The sequence below is a fragment of the Alosa alosa genome, chromosome 11 (assembly GCF_017589495.1).
Source record: "Alosa alosa isolate M-15738 ecotype Scorff River chromosome 11, AALO_Geno_1.1, whole genome shotgun sequence".
NCBI lineage: Eukaryota > Metazoa > Chordata > Actinopteri > Clupeiformes > Clupeidae > Alosa > Alosa alosa.
In genome coordinates, this window is record NC_063199.1 from 3,298,370 (window position 1) to 3,313,845 (window position 15,476).

General features: G+C 39.9%; 1 protein-coding gene across 1 annotated transcript in view; it reads left to right on the forward strand.

The window, feature by feature from the left end:
* LOC125303129 (NACHT, LRR and PYD domains-containing protein 12-like) overlaps window positions 1–15,476 on the forward strand; it is a 90,852-nt gene that overhangs the window by 65,472 nt on the left and 9,904 nt on the right. The gene's annotated exons all lie outside the window — the stretch shown is intronic.

A 15,476-nucleotide genomic window follows, 5' to 3' on the forward strand; every position in this document is an offset into this window, starting at 1 on the left:
ACTTATCTCTGAAAGTCTTTGTTTTGCAAACAGGCAAAGGACAGGAGAGGATGCATACACCACATTATTTCAGTTTCACAACAGGGTTCATATAGGTTAAGCAAAGCAATGTTTACTGCTGTCTATTGATCTGTTTCTTACTAGATTGGCACTGTGTGTGTGTGTGTGTGTGTGTGTTTCCTATTATCTGTGATGTTGTGTGTATCAGACAAGTGCAGCTGTGGACCCACAGTAAACACCTCAGTTTGTGAGGTCACGTGTGCCTTGGACTGTGTTTGAGGAGCTTATTCTCACTAATATTCCCGTCCGAGTTTTCCAGAGTCTCTCTCACACACACACATGAACACACACACACGCGCGCGACACACACACACACACACACACACACACACATACACACACTCCAGAACAGAGACAGGGTGCCGAGCGATTGGGCTTCTCTACAGCACAGCAAAGAGAGATAAAGCCAGAGGGGGACAGTGGAGGGAGATAATCAGAGACCAGAGAGAAACAGAACACTATGATGACATGTTAGATGGAGAAATAAAGAAAGAGAGAGAGAGGTAGATAGAGAGGGGGGCAAAGACAAAGAGAAAAAAAAGAAAGTAAGAGAAACATGGACAAATAAAGGTAGATAGAGAGAAGAAAGCAAGAGTTGGAAGACATTTATGTTCACATTTTTTATTTTCCATCCTCTTCAGGTAAAGCCGGATTTGGTTGAGTAGTTTGTCACCTCTGACTATCACACTGTTTAGATAGACAGAGATAGATAGATACTTTATTGATCCCCAGGGGAAATTCAAGGTCTCAGCAGCATACATACAACACAAACACATTCGTTAACAGCAGAAAGAGTAATTAAAGTATATAATATAAAAACACAACTAAGCAGTAAGGACAGTAGAAGATAAAGAATATGCTAAATATACTAAAATACAAATTATACTAACACTTAATACAATATATAAAAATATACTAAAATACAAATTACAAAAATACAAATTATACTAACTAACACTTAATCTAAATCTAAATCATTTCTAAAAACAGTATCCACATAGTGGTGATTAATAAATCAGAGGCGCTTGCAATGACTGAGGCAGGGACTGAGCCTGTGATTCTCTGTGCATAGTAAGGTATGGTAAGGTGCTCTAAGGTGCTCTGTGTGAATGAGTGTCATGGTGGTAGTGCAATGGTGATAGTGGTCATGGTGATAATGCAAATGAGTAAGTCAACAGTGCAACAATGCAGAAATAAAGTAAAGTAAAGTCTATATATCTATATATTTAACTATTTAAGAAAATGTATAAGTGTGGCCACAGTTCGGCTGTGGCATGGAGGGGGGGGCTTATGCATATGTGCTAATGTGCTAATATAGCACGCAAACAGTGAGGCATAAAGACAGTGGTACAAGTGGCTAGTGGACAGACAGTACCAAACATGGAGGGGGTGAAGAGGCAGACAGACTATGCAGAGAAGTCTATCTGTCCAGCCTGTCAATTCGCCCCACATCCTTCTTCCTTGTGCTTCCTCCCCAGCATACTACTGCATAGAAGAGGACGCTGGCAACAACAGACTGGTGGAACATCCTGAGGAGCTTACTGCACACATTGAAGGACCGCAGCCTCCTCAGGAAGTACAGCCTGCTCTGCCCTTTCTTGTAGAGTGCATCAGTGTTGGCTGACCAGTCCAGTTTATTGTCCAGGTGGAGACCCAGATACTTGTAGGTGCTAACCACCTCCACATTGACCCCATCAATGTGGACTGGTAGCAGAGTGGGCTTAGACCTGCGGAAATCCACCACCATCTCCTTGGTCTTTGAAGTGTTAAGTTGAAGATGATTGAGTTTGCACCATTGCACAAAGTCCTCCACCAGGCTCCTGTACTCATCCTCCTGCCCGTTCCTGATACACCCCACAATTGCAGTATCATCAGAAAACTTCTGCATGTGGCATGACTTGGTGTTGTAGCAGAAGTCAGATGTGTACAGGGTGAACAGGACTGGAGAGAGCTGTGTGTAAAAAGCACACCCTGTGGCGCTCCGGTGCTGCAGATCACAGTGTCAGAGAGACAGTTCTTCAGTCTGACGAACTGTGGTTGCTCGGTCAGGTAATCTGTAATCCAGGTTACCAGGTGAGCGTCCACACCCATCTGCAAGAGCTTGTCTCCCAATCTGAGGGGCTGGATGGTGTTAAAAGCACTTGAGAAATCAAAGAACATGATTCTCACAGCACTTTTCCCCTTGTCCAGGTGGGAATGTGTCCTGTGTAGAAGATAAGTGATGGCATCGTCCATGCCCACTTTCTCCTGGTAAGCAAACTGTAACGGGTCTAGTGCATGGCGTACCTGGAGTCTGAGCATGCCTAAGACCAATCGCTCCATTGTCTTTATCACATGTGATGTAAGAGCGACAGGTCTGTAGTCATTAAGCTCACTAGGGTGTGGCTTCTTAGGGACATTAGGGGCTTCTTTGGCATTAATTCTACACCAATACAAAGATACAGTACCTGAAACAGTAACATGATATCCTACCAAAAAAGACAGGCACTCTATATGGCAAGCACTGAACTAAATGTGTGTATTTCAATGCAAATATGACAAACTTTGAATAAATAGTGGCAAGTCGGGGGAATTCAGCTAAAGCCAGAATAATATCTCTGATTAGATAACATGTCAACTGTATAATTTTGTCTGTCTAAAAACAAATTTTGCAAATTTTCATCTACAGTTTTGAACAGAATATGGGAATATCTGCTACATTTGTTGTAGCTTGGATGAGTGAACTCAACAAGTGTCAAACCAAATGTGAAACAACTGCAACAAAAAATAATCACATCAAATGAATGACAATCATGAAAAGCAAACACCAAATACATTTCCCCAAATATCACAGATATGCTGATGAGGACAACAGAGAATTAGCTGCATGACATATTACCTGGTTAGTAGACTCATTTCTCATTGTACTGTCTCTTATTTCTTTATTTGTCCATCCTCCTTTCCTTCCTTCCTCCTGTCCTAACCCCTCCTAATTAATTTTGTGAAAGAAAGAAAGAAAGGAAAGAATGTTAAGAGGATAGAGGAATCAAGGAGAGACAGAGATGAGAAATGAGAGGCCTTTCTGAAACGAGTTACTTCACCCCAGAACCGGAGTGGGTAATCGGGAGAATTCCCGGTGGGCCGGTTCACTTTTGGGCCGGTCGAGGGAAAAATATTGGCAATTTGGCATTTGTCAATCTATCTTCTCTTAAAGTTGGCTACACATGTTCGCATTCTATGCCTAACACCGCAGCCTCTGCGTGGGTTGTTCTCCCCTCCCAAGAAGAGTTAATTGGTTGGGTCCATATAGCCCGTCTTTCCTAAAAAGTTTTCTCAGATACCAGCCGGGCCGGCCCTACCGTAGTGATAAGCGTCAGGGAGGATTGATGGTAGAAAGATGCCACGAGGGACTGAAAAGGCCTGGTAAAAAAGACGAAAAGTATTGGAGGGAAATGCTGCCAAATGTGCCATGCTTCCAATTTTTTTTTTAAGAGAACAGACAAGTGGCAACTGGTAAAGAGAGATAGCCATGATTATAACGGCGTAATTGGGCTAATAACCTACTGGACGTTGTAGCGTTGTCAACCTATTCGCAAGTAACGTATTAAATTAATTAAAATATTAGCATTTTGGTATCATCCAATATTATGCAAATATTGATAACAAAACTCAAGCTTGATCTGTGTATGCAGTAGCCTATAGGCCTAAAAACAAAAGTAGCCTGAGCAGCAGATCAGCCAGTCCCCCGCTGAAAATGATGAGCCCGAAATTAACTATGGCTATAGGGACAAGTAGAAAGTATAATAGAGTTAACCATATGAATTAAAGTTATTTTATGGAAGAAAGAACAGTAGGCTATGACAGCAGTAGGCTACATGATCAACCTATATGGCTTGTTTGCTCAGAAGTGGGTGTAGTAAAGGAGCAAATCACCAAACAACAACATGATAGCTGACCCATGCAGAAAAAAACATGTAAACAATACTGTTGGAGCTATTGGTGGTTTAATTTTCTTTAGTATTTAACATCCTTGATTTATTATTATTATTATAATTATTCATATTTGTTATTATTATTTGTTAATGTTAAACTGGGTTTATGTTTCTTTATTATTTGTATTTTTTGTTTTTCATTATAGTTTAATTTAAGCTTACGTTAATTGAATGGGCCGTCAGGTGCAGATTTACATATATGTAGGTCAAGTGGGATGGGTTTGAGAGGGCACCAGGGCATATGGTTTTTTACCAGGGATCAGAGAGGTGAAGGCTGTGTTTGCTGGCTGTAACTTGCTGAAATGGTGAATAAACCAACATTGAAATGTCTTTTCTGGTATGGACTTTGAATTGTTTTCCTTGACCTGCGTAAAGCCTAATTCACGGTGCCAGGATATGGCCATTTGATTTGTTTTATTTTGTTTTGTTATTTCTTCCTTCCTGTTTTTGTTAACTTATCAAGCTATCCTTGTGGAATAGTGGAATATTAGCCTATAATAAAAAACTACAGGATAGTAAGAGAGCTGAAATGTTGCCTTATTTATCCAATTTCCACCACCACTAAAAAAGTGGGCTGGTCTTGGGCCTGAAACTCCCGAGCTGAAAAGTGGCCCCACTCTGGTCCTGCTTCACCCTCTCCCTAGCCACTTACACTCCGTTTGTGCTTTCACACGGAGGGTCCACCATATTAAGGGCCATCTAAAAACTGTCAGAAACTGTTTCCGCTAGGCAGTGTCCCAAAGCTGAGTGTGGTATAACACCCTACACACTAATCAAGGTACATGTATTTAGCTGTAAAGGTGCTTCCCACCCGAGGTTGGTGTGAGAGCGAGGGAGTGTATTGTGTGGTGATGAGCAACCTACATGTTATCTTGCACTGGATCATCTTCCTGAATCTAAATATTCTGAACACAAAATCTCTGGGCAAATCAGAGGCTACATTCATTGTTTTGGACTTTGCATAATGAAAAGAACTACGTGGGTCATGTATACACATAGCTTTTTTTTATCAACTGAAGAGTTCTGTATGTCAGCATGGATGTAGAGACTATTTTTGGAATAGAGAATGGAATAGTGAGAATATTGTGGAAAATAGAGAATATTCTCCACCTTTTGCAGGACCCAGGGCATTACATTAAATTCTGACAACTCAAGTTTGCTTCATGATGATTAGTCACTAATTAACCTGAACATGTGTGCTTTTTACACTCATCAGACTTCAGCCTCATTAAATTTGAGATATCATCAGCAGTGATATGAAAGAATCAGTGAGGCCTGTTTCATACTGCCTGTGTTTTATGTATGTATGGCAGAATACATGTTGATTTCCATTTTTCATTTTGGCTCCCATAGCATATACAGAATCCATGCTACCTGAGTAAGATGCACATTTCAGGCACTTTTTTTGGCTTTTAATGAAAATCAAAAATTTCTCCACACACAACACACAAACAATTGCAAACAGGGCTAATGTGCAGATGTCTCTGCACAGAGAGGCAAGCAATCTCTGCTTTGACAGAAAGACTGTACCATGAGTCAAAAGATTATGCAGTATCTGCACTTGTGCCATAGACAAAGGTGACTCTTTAAGTGTGACATGGCTATGGGTTCAAGCACAATCAAGTGTGAGCCTTGAACATATAAAATAATTGTAGCAATAAATCTTATCTCGTTAGACCCCTCTTAGACCATAAAATGGAATAAATGGTATGTCAGGGAATGAAAGAGAAAGTGTGACAACAGTGACAGGCTAATCTTGATAATGATTAACACAACAAAGATATTATCCGCTTACTGTGCATGTGTCTTAGTATATCTTGATTATTATTATTATTTTATTTGAGATTTTTTAATACACAATCTATTGACCTATTTCTATCAATTGGCTGAGATGAAAATATTGCTAAATGGCATTTCTTGCCTTATAGATTTGTACAAGATCAGAGTGAAGGCCACCAATTTATAACAGACGTGATTGTCATCATGTTGTTAACCTGCTGAGAGGCATAACTTGACCTGACAACAACCTCTGTCTGGGTCAAGACAACAGTGACAGGATAATCTTTAAAGGCACAGTCAGAGATTTTACTCCAATTCAAGCCCTTAACAATTTTCTTAAATTTAGCAATCATCTCCACACGACCGCTAGCTGTCCATTCCATGATTAGACTGTAAAAAAAATGTGTTTGTAGGCAGCCCAGGCTCCGAAAACTGAAAAGAAACAAAGTGGGGGCAGTTTCATTATTACACTTTCTAACTTGAGAAGAGACAAGTTTTAAATAGGAAAATTACCGGAAATCTTAGTCACTTTTAAACGTGATGTTAGTGGGCGAGATACTAATGGTCTAATCCGATTCAATAATCTATGGTAGGCTGGAGCTAAAAGGGGTATCGCCAGACTCGGAGAATGACTGGATGAACTGGAAAAAGGTCAAACTCAATTGATTAACTTGAGAGGATGTGGAAAATAAGCGTATTTCCCCGAATGTTGGCGTATCCCTTTATTCTTTAAGTCTACTCGGATAGCCTTTAGTATATATACAGAGGCATTTTGTGAAAACTGCTGACCGTTAAATGTTAAGTTATACTACCTTAACCTCTAGTGTCAGTTTTGATAAGGATTATAAAACATTATTTTGCAGGTGCCCTCTGGTGATGCAATTTAAAAGATGCCATTTATCACAGATCTGATTGTCATCATGTTGGTAATTTGCTAAGAGGCATAACTTTTAACACCTGATGACAACATCCACCTTAGTCATAATGAAAGGAACAACGTGGGTCATGTATGCACATAGTATTTTAAATCAACTGAATGGATGAGTTCTGTATGTCAGATGGATGTTGTTGCTACGTTTTGGAATATGAAATGTTAATTCATTAAAGCGAATAGAGAACATTTATCCTCTTTTTGCAGAACACAAGGTATTACGTTCTGACACTTTGTTTTACAAGGGTTAGTCACTAATTAACTTGAACGTGTGTGCTTTCACTTTCTACACAAATCCCTTCAGCCTCATAAAATTTGTGATCATCTGCAGAAATATGAAAGATAAATTAAAAAGACAACATGGCTTTTTTTTACCTATGCCTTGTGATGTATCTGTTTAGACCTGGGTTAGTCGGTGTCAAATCAAACAGAATACAGGAAAATGGTTGCTGCGCCATCTCCGGTTTTAACCATCATCTCCGTTTAGTTTAATGGTTAGGTTCCAACATGATTTTTGCTAAATTCCATATTTTGGAGGCCATGTTTGGACATTGCTGTAATACAAATAAGCTGCCTATAGATATTCTTAGTATGACTGGACCATTGAGTTTGTACTGCATGTCCACTGATGGCAATCAATCAGTATTTTGTCTGCAAATACAATTGCTTTTTCAGTCTCACCCTTGAGGTAAAATAATGACTTACTATTTATTGATATAAGGTACAACATTGCCATTTTGTACACTTAAAGCAACACTAAAGAACTTTCCCTCTGTCGCACGAACGCTATTTGTTTATCCAGCACCGGTTTTGCAAATAACGATGTCCACAGACAAGGTAGAATATTTAGCATGACTTATAAAAGTACGGTGTATTGCGACATCAGATGCAAGTCAAATTTGTAGTTTCTTATGTCTCATTCCATCGAACTACAGATCTGCTACCCGATCTGGCAAACTTACATAGTGCGGTTATAGCCGATAGAGGGCCGCGAAGCGAATGCAGAATTGCCGTTCACCCTGTTACGAGTTGATGAACCACTGAAACGATTTTGGAAACATTATTTTAAGGTGTAAAAAACTCTTTGGTGTTGCTTTAATGCCTAAACACTGAGATACATCCACACAGATTTTCATTACCGGAAAACACAACCTTCCATAGTTTAAAATCGCCAAGCCCATTTTATGTGTATTTATCTGTATGAGCTCAAATATTAGCACAACATTAATACCATATTGTATGTACAGAGAAAAAATATTGATACCAAATGCGTACAAAAATCTGATGTTTTATTTATTGTTTTGTCAATTTTTCTTTTTCTCTATTAGTGTGTTAAGTGCTCCAAATGTAAATCACTTTGAGCTGCATTCTGTGTATGAAAGGTGCTATACAAATAAAGCGTATTATTATTATTATTACTACTACTACTACTACTACTGCTACTACCCTTAATGTCACTCTTTTTGCACTTTTTTTCCCAAAAGTAGGGCTTTGTAAAAAATCATTGAACATGTCGTACAAACTTGTTGTCCAGCTATTGAAACATCACATATAGAAATGAACTCTTAAAAAAGGCATTTGATGCATCTGGTGTTTGATGGACTGGTAATGTTTACTGCTCCACCTGTAATCTTTACTGCTCCCCTTGTGCAAGATGACAAGATGACCTGTGATCACACACACACACACACACACACTGAGACTGATTACAACAGTTCATAACAACTTCACAGAGACAGAAGAGACAGGAGCTCTAAGAGAATTCCAGTGCTGAACACGTAGGTTTGTACTGTTACTTTCTTAACACTATATGCTGCATTGATGCATTGCAGTAACTGATTTTATTTGTTACTCCAGTCAGAAGTATCTGCTGGAGTTGATGCCAAAATATCTATTATGTATCTGTCTATATATCTGTTTATCCTAATTTATCTTCAGTGATTATGGTGTTAAGTTTTTTTTATTTTATTCCATACAGTAATATTAAGATGTGTGTACATATTTTATTGGAACATGCTTCACCTGCATTAACCTGAAATCTAGTACTGCTGTAGTTCCATCATTCCTCTTCTCTCCAACATTTTTTTTCTCACCAAATAACATAGCATGACATCATGTCTTTCAGGTGATTTCAGCTAACCATGTCACAGAAAACGGAACACAGGTATTTACTGTATCTGTCTGATCTTCTCCTGATCTTTAAATATGATGTTTTTTTTCTTCTTCTTCACAGGTGTAATTTTCATTGCAAAAGATGAATGGATATGTAACAGTGCTGCATATTGATCAACTGACTAGTACATTTGTAAAGCCTCTTTTTACTAACTACTCTAAACACTTTGCAAGTCCCATTTTACTTACATCATGACATGATATCATGTTGATCCTTGGTTTCTCGCAAGCTAAATCATTTTTAAATCCTCACTGTGTGTGTTGTTTGATTTCTTGCAGTGCGTCACAGAGCATGGGTGTAGCTGAACCCCAGATAAATGCTGGGGGCAACATCACCATGATTGCAAGAGAAGGGTCAACCATCAAAAACACTACCGTCACTGACTGCACAATTGAAAATGCCTACTTCGGTTGAGTGGTTTACTGTTTTCTTATGTTCTTATTATCAAGTACAGGGATTCAAATGTTGCAGTTATCTGCAGTTGCATATGAACACCCATTTAGAATCATATCCCACCCAATCTAAAAATATATACTTTGATTTCTCTTGTGAAAAGATCTTTTATTGTACACTACTTATTCTACTCAGACTTAAAATAGAGGTATAATTGAATTAAATAGAGAGATAATGACTTGATTATTACTGCCGTTCTCATTTCCTTGATTCCTTCATTGTTCAAATAGACTTGGGGCATGAGCACCTCTCAGTCTTGGCCACACTTCAGAGGAATGCATGCAAAGAAAAACTTTACCTGTAACAAAGTGTCATGACAAATTCTGTCTCTTTGCCTTCTAGGACCCCCACCAGATCCTCCTCTAGACAAAGGTATTCTACTATAACACACTGACATTTCTATATAGTAAACATGCTCTAATATAAGAATTAATTAAACAGTAGTTATTAAGAAATTGTGACCTAACCCCAAAGTAAAAACAGAAGTGTTATTGCTGTCTGAGAGGGTGGACACATATAATACACATAAAGCACTGGACTATCATCCAGAAAACTGCTTGAGCAGCAGGGGGCAGGTGGAGTGCAGACAACACAGCAAAGTATCAAAAAGTGATCAGGTCAGGATGAGTATGGGATAAAAGCTGAGATCGGTTCCTTTGTGCTACAGACAGGGCCAAAGTGAATCTCAACCAGAGCTGTAAATAGAGAGATTTAGGCAAACTCGGTTTCAGCTGTGATTGTGATTGTGAGCTATGTGATTAATGCCATGTGGTAACCTAACCTACATCCAGGCCCAATATTCGTAGGGTTGCAATGCTACCAACAGTTTTTCGTTGGGGGTGCCTCGGGCATCGGCCTAGCCATGCAAATAAATAGATAGATAGATAGATAGATAGATAGATAGATAGATAGATAGATAGATAGATACCTTTTTGATCCCCAGGGGAAATTCAAGGTCTCAGTAGCATACAGACATCACACACACATTCACTAACAGCAGAAAAAAGTAAAAGTATAAAATATAAAAAAACACAACTAAGCAATAAGGACAGTAGAAGATAAAGAATATACTAAATATACTAAAATACAAATTATACTAAATCAATTCTAAAAACAGTATCCACATAGTGGGTGATTAATCAAGAGGCGCTTGCAATGACTGAGCCTGTGATTCTCTGTGCATAGTAAGGTAAGGTGCTCTGTGTGAGTGAGTGTCATGGTGATGGTGCAAAAGAGTAAGTCCAACAGTGCAACAGTGCAAGAATAAAGTCTAGAGACCGGCATAAAATAAATATGGACATATCAGCTGGTAGGCAAGGTAATATAATAAAACTATAGAAAAAAACTATATATATATATATAAAAACTATATATATATATATAACGATATTAAGAAAAGGTCTAAGTGTGGCCACAATTCGGCTGTGTCATGGAGGGAGGGGTTATGCATATGTGCTAATATAGCACGCAAACAGTGAGGCAGTAAGACAGTGGTAAAAAGTGGCTAGTGGACAGACATTATCCAAACATGGAGGGGGTGAAGAGGCAGACAGACTATGCAAAGAAGTCTGTCTCTCCTCTTCCCTTAAGTGAAGCATTGAACAGTTCAATGGCCCTGGGGACAAATGACTTCCTCAGTCTGTCTGTTGTGCAAGGCAGTGAGCGAAGTCTCCAGCTGATCAGGCTCTTCTGCTTTACAATAGTGCTGTGGAGTGGATGACACTCATTGTCCAAGATGTTGATCAGTTTGTTCAGGGTCCTTTTGTCAGATATTGAAGTGATGCACTCCAGTTTAGCTCCCACTACAGAGCCAGCTTTCCTTACCAGCCTGTCAAGTCGCCCCGCATCCTTCTTCCTTGTGCTTCCTCCCCAACATACTACTGCATAGAAGAGGACGCTGGTAGAACAGACTGGTAGAACATCCTGAGGAGCTTGCTGCACACATTGAAGGACCGCAGGAAGTACAGCCTGCTCTGCCCTTTCTTGTAGTGCGTCAGTGTTGGCTGACCAGTCCAGTTTATTGTCCAGGTGGAGACCCAGATACTTGTAGGTGCTTACCACCTCCACATTGACCCCATCAATGGAGACTGGTAGCAGAGTGGGCTTAGACCTGCGGAAATCCACCACCATATCCTTGGTCTTTGAAGTGTTGAGTTGAAGGTGATTGAGTTTGCACCATTGCACAAAGTCCTCCACCAGGCTCCTGTACTCCTCCTCCTGCCCGTTCCTGATACACCCCACAATTGCCGTATCGTCAGAAAACTTCTGCATGCAGCATGACTCGGTGTTGTAGCAGAAGTCAGATGTGTACAGGGTGAACAGGACTGGAGAGAGCACAGTTCCCTGTGGTGCTCCGGTGCTGCTGATCACAGTGTCAGAGAGACAGTTCTTCAGTCTGACGAACTGTGGTCGCTCGGTCAGGTAATCTGTTATCCAGGTTACCAGGAGCGTCCACACCCTTCTGCAAGAGCTTGTCTCCCAGTCTGAGGGGTTGGATGGTGTTAAAAGCACTTGAGAAATCAAAGAACATGATTCTCACAGCACTTTTCCCCTTGTATAGGTGAGAATGTGTCCTGTGTAGAAGATAAGTGATGGCATCGTCCACGCCCACTTTCTCCTGGTATGCAAACTGTAACGGCTCTAGTGCATGGCGTACCTGGGGTCTGAGCATACCTAAGACCAGTTGCTCCATTGTCTTCATCACATGTGATGTTAGAGCGACAGGTCTGTAGTCATTAAGCTCACTAGGGCGTGGCTTCTTAGGGACGGGTGTGAGACATGATGTCTTCCACAGTGTTGGAAATTGTCCGAGGCGTAGACTCAAGTTGAAGATGTGCTTCAGTGGCTCCCCCAGTTCAGCAGCACAGGCCTTGAGTAGCCTTGGACACAGTCTGTCAGGCCCCTCTGCCTTCTTGGGGCGAAGTTTTTTTAGTTGAATTCTTACTTGATCTGCTGTGATGATGGGGTGAGGGAGGAGGAGGGGAGGGGTGCATCTGGGATATGTTTTACACCATTTACGAGGCATGAAGCAGCAACAGGAATCCATGCATTTCCACTGAATTATTTTTGGAATCTGATCCCTTATCATACCTGTTCATTCGTAGTCGTCGCTCGACTTATCGTGACTAAATACAAGATGGCGTCAAACGGTAAAAATCCTTAAGGTACTGTCTGTTGAAACAATGTTGAAACAATGTTTAATGCTAAATGGTTGTAAAAGGGTATGTAGACAAACATTGAAACAACGTTGGTTGTAAAAAGGTCAAGTAAATCAAAGTTGAATTATAGGTGAAATAATGTCAGTTGTTGTGTCAATGTTGAAACACTGTTTTAATGCTAATTGTAAAATGTTGACAAATGGTTGTAAAATAAGAAATCAAGGAAATCAGCACCAATGTTGAAATGGCGGATGTTGAAATAATGTTGCGATATCAACGTTGATTCAATTTGCAAATCCAACACATAATTCAACGTTGATTCACCCGTTATAAGTTTTTTTTAAAACGTTTATAACGTTTATTTACCGTTGAATCAATGTTGAAATGCCAGCAGGGATAAGTTCTTTGACTGCTACTTACTCTAGTTTGGTCTTTGTTATGTATTGTTTGGTATTTGTTATACAGTAAATCACAAATAAAGTCTATAAAAAAAATGTGTAGGGATCCTTCTCAGAAATAATAATGATATTTATGAGGCTGTGAGTGGTGTAAAGAAATATTAATCCGACGTTGCATGTTTGTCACATTACATGGTATGCCTGTCTGACTTTAGGTTACAAGATGGCACATACTGTTAAGTTATCCAAACTCTATATACAGCACTGGGCTCAACAAGATCACCCAAATCAATAAAAATATGCTAAACTCAGAAGCCATGATTGATTCATAATTGATGCAATTCTGCTTCATTCATTGTTTTTTTTACATTCATTTATGTCAGAGGAATTCCAACAAGAGCTTAAGAGGTCTCTGGGGCAGAAGTATAAACTTGTCCGTAACGCCAAACAAGGACCTACTGCACTCAGTGACATCTACACAGACCTAGATATCACCATAGAAACATCTGACGAATCAAGTCAAATCGAACGAATTAAATGCACAGACATTTTCAACTCCAAACCTGGCAAAAGAACTGTGCTGACCAAGGGAATTAGTGGAACGGGCAAGACCGTGTCTGTGCAGAAGTTCATCCTTGACTGGGTGGAAGGAAACTCCAATCAAGATGTGGACTTTGTATTAACATAAAGTAAAAAAACAAGAGTCTGTTTAGTTTGCTTCAAGATTTTTCCCCTAATATTTACAAGTCTTTCCTCGATCCCAAAAACAAGACAGTCATTATTTTGGATGGGTTAAATGAGTATCATTCTTCTCTTGACTCCAAGTGAGGTCTTTAATAATGTAGAGTCTGAAGCCTCTGTGGATGAGAGTAGTAATTATCCTGAACTATCTGTCAAAATAAGCCCCGCCCCCTGAAACGTCATAAATCACGTCATAACCACGCCTCCTTTTTATGCAAATTAGCCACGTGGTTGTCACCATGTGTTGTTTGTTATTGTTATTGTTTTGTGAGTCATGTGACAGTCATGTGACTGGTGTCAAACCCCTGGGCAGCCATATTGGATGTAAAGTCATGTGACAGTCATGTGTCTGGTGTCAAACAATGCCACGCCCCCTCGGTATCCATATTGGATGTAGTGTCATGTGACAGTCATGTGACTGGTGTCAAACCCCTGGGCGTCCATATTGGCCTCAAACCCATATGTGTGTTTTGTTGTTATTATTATGTGTTATGTGATAAACTTTGTATGAAATGTATAGGAGTGTTAATAGCTGGAAATAAACTTATAGTATGCTACTAGCATAGCCAATAACCTGTTTAGCATGTTGTTAGTGGTTTTGGTTGAAAAATGTGTTAGCTAGGACGCTACGATTGTGATGTAACCTTTATAACTGAAATCATGGAGGTCTTAGGTGACGAAAATGATAGTCTATGATCCCCCTACTTTGTAGGGGTGGTGTTTTGTCTGGGCATGTCTCTGAGTGTTTGAGACCCCTTTCATGTGGGGGGTCTGCCTACTACTTACGTACACTAGTGCTGATAACATTGTAAAAGAACTGTATGGTTTGTCAGAGTTTCTGGATGGTTTTATGATCGAATCTAAAATGTATTTCACTCGCATATTTATTCTTCTATTTTTTATTTTGTAGCGCCATCCCATGATCTAGCTGGTCGCTGTGTTATCAGCCTCAAAACATCTGGTCTCTTGTCAGCTGACTTAAAACGATTTGGGAGGCGCTCGGGGGATCTGAATTAGATGCTGCGACAAGCAGTAAATCTACATCTGGTACAGAACCAGGCCCGGAGGGTAATCGAGAATTCCCGTGGGCCGCTTCACTTTTTTGCCCGGTCGAGGGAAAAATATTGGCATTTGTCACGTTAATCTATCTTCTCTTAAAGTTGGCTACACACGTTAGCATTCTATGCCTAACACCTCGCGAGCCTCTGCATGCGTTGTTCTCCCCTCCCAAGAAGAGTTAATTTGGTTGGGTCCATATAGCCCGCTTTTCCTAAAAGTTTTCTCAGATACCAGCCGGGCCGGATCTACGTAGTGAGATAAGCGTCAGGGGAGGATGGATGGTAGAAAGACGCCATGAGGGACTGAAAAGGCCAGGTAAAAAAGACCTAAAAAAGTATTGGAGGGAAATGCTGCCAAATGTGCCATGCTTCCAATTTTTTTTGAAGAGGACAGACATAAGTGGCAACTGGTAAAGAGAGATAGCCATGATTATAACATCGTAATTGGGCGATAACCTACTGAACGTTGTAGCGTTGTCAACCTATTCGCAAGTAATATAATGAATTAAAATATTAGCATTTTGGTATCATCCAATATGGCTATTCATAGATTTTGCAAATATTATGCAAATATTGATAACAAAACTCAAGCTTGATCTGTGTATGCAGTAGCCTATAGGCCTAAAAACAAAAGTAGCCTGAGCAGCAGATCAGTCCCCCTCAGAATGATGAGCCCCAAAAAATGAACTATGACTATAGGACAAGCAGAAAGGATAATTAACCATATGAATTAGAGTTATTTTATGGAAGAAAG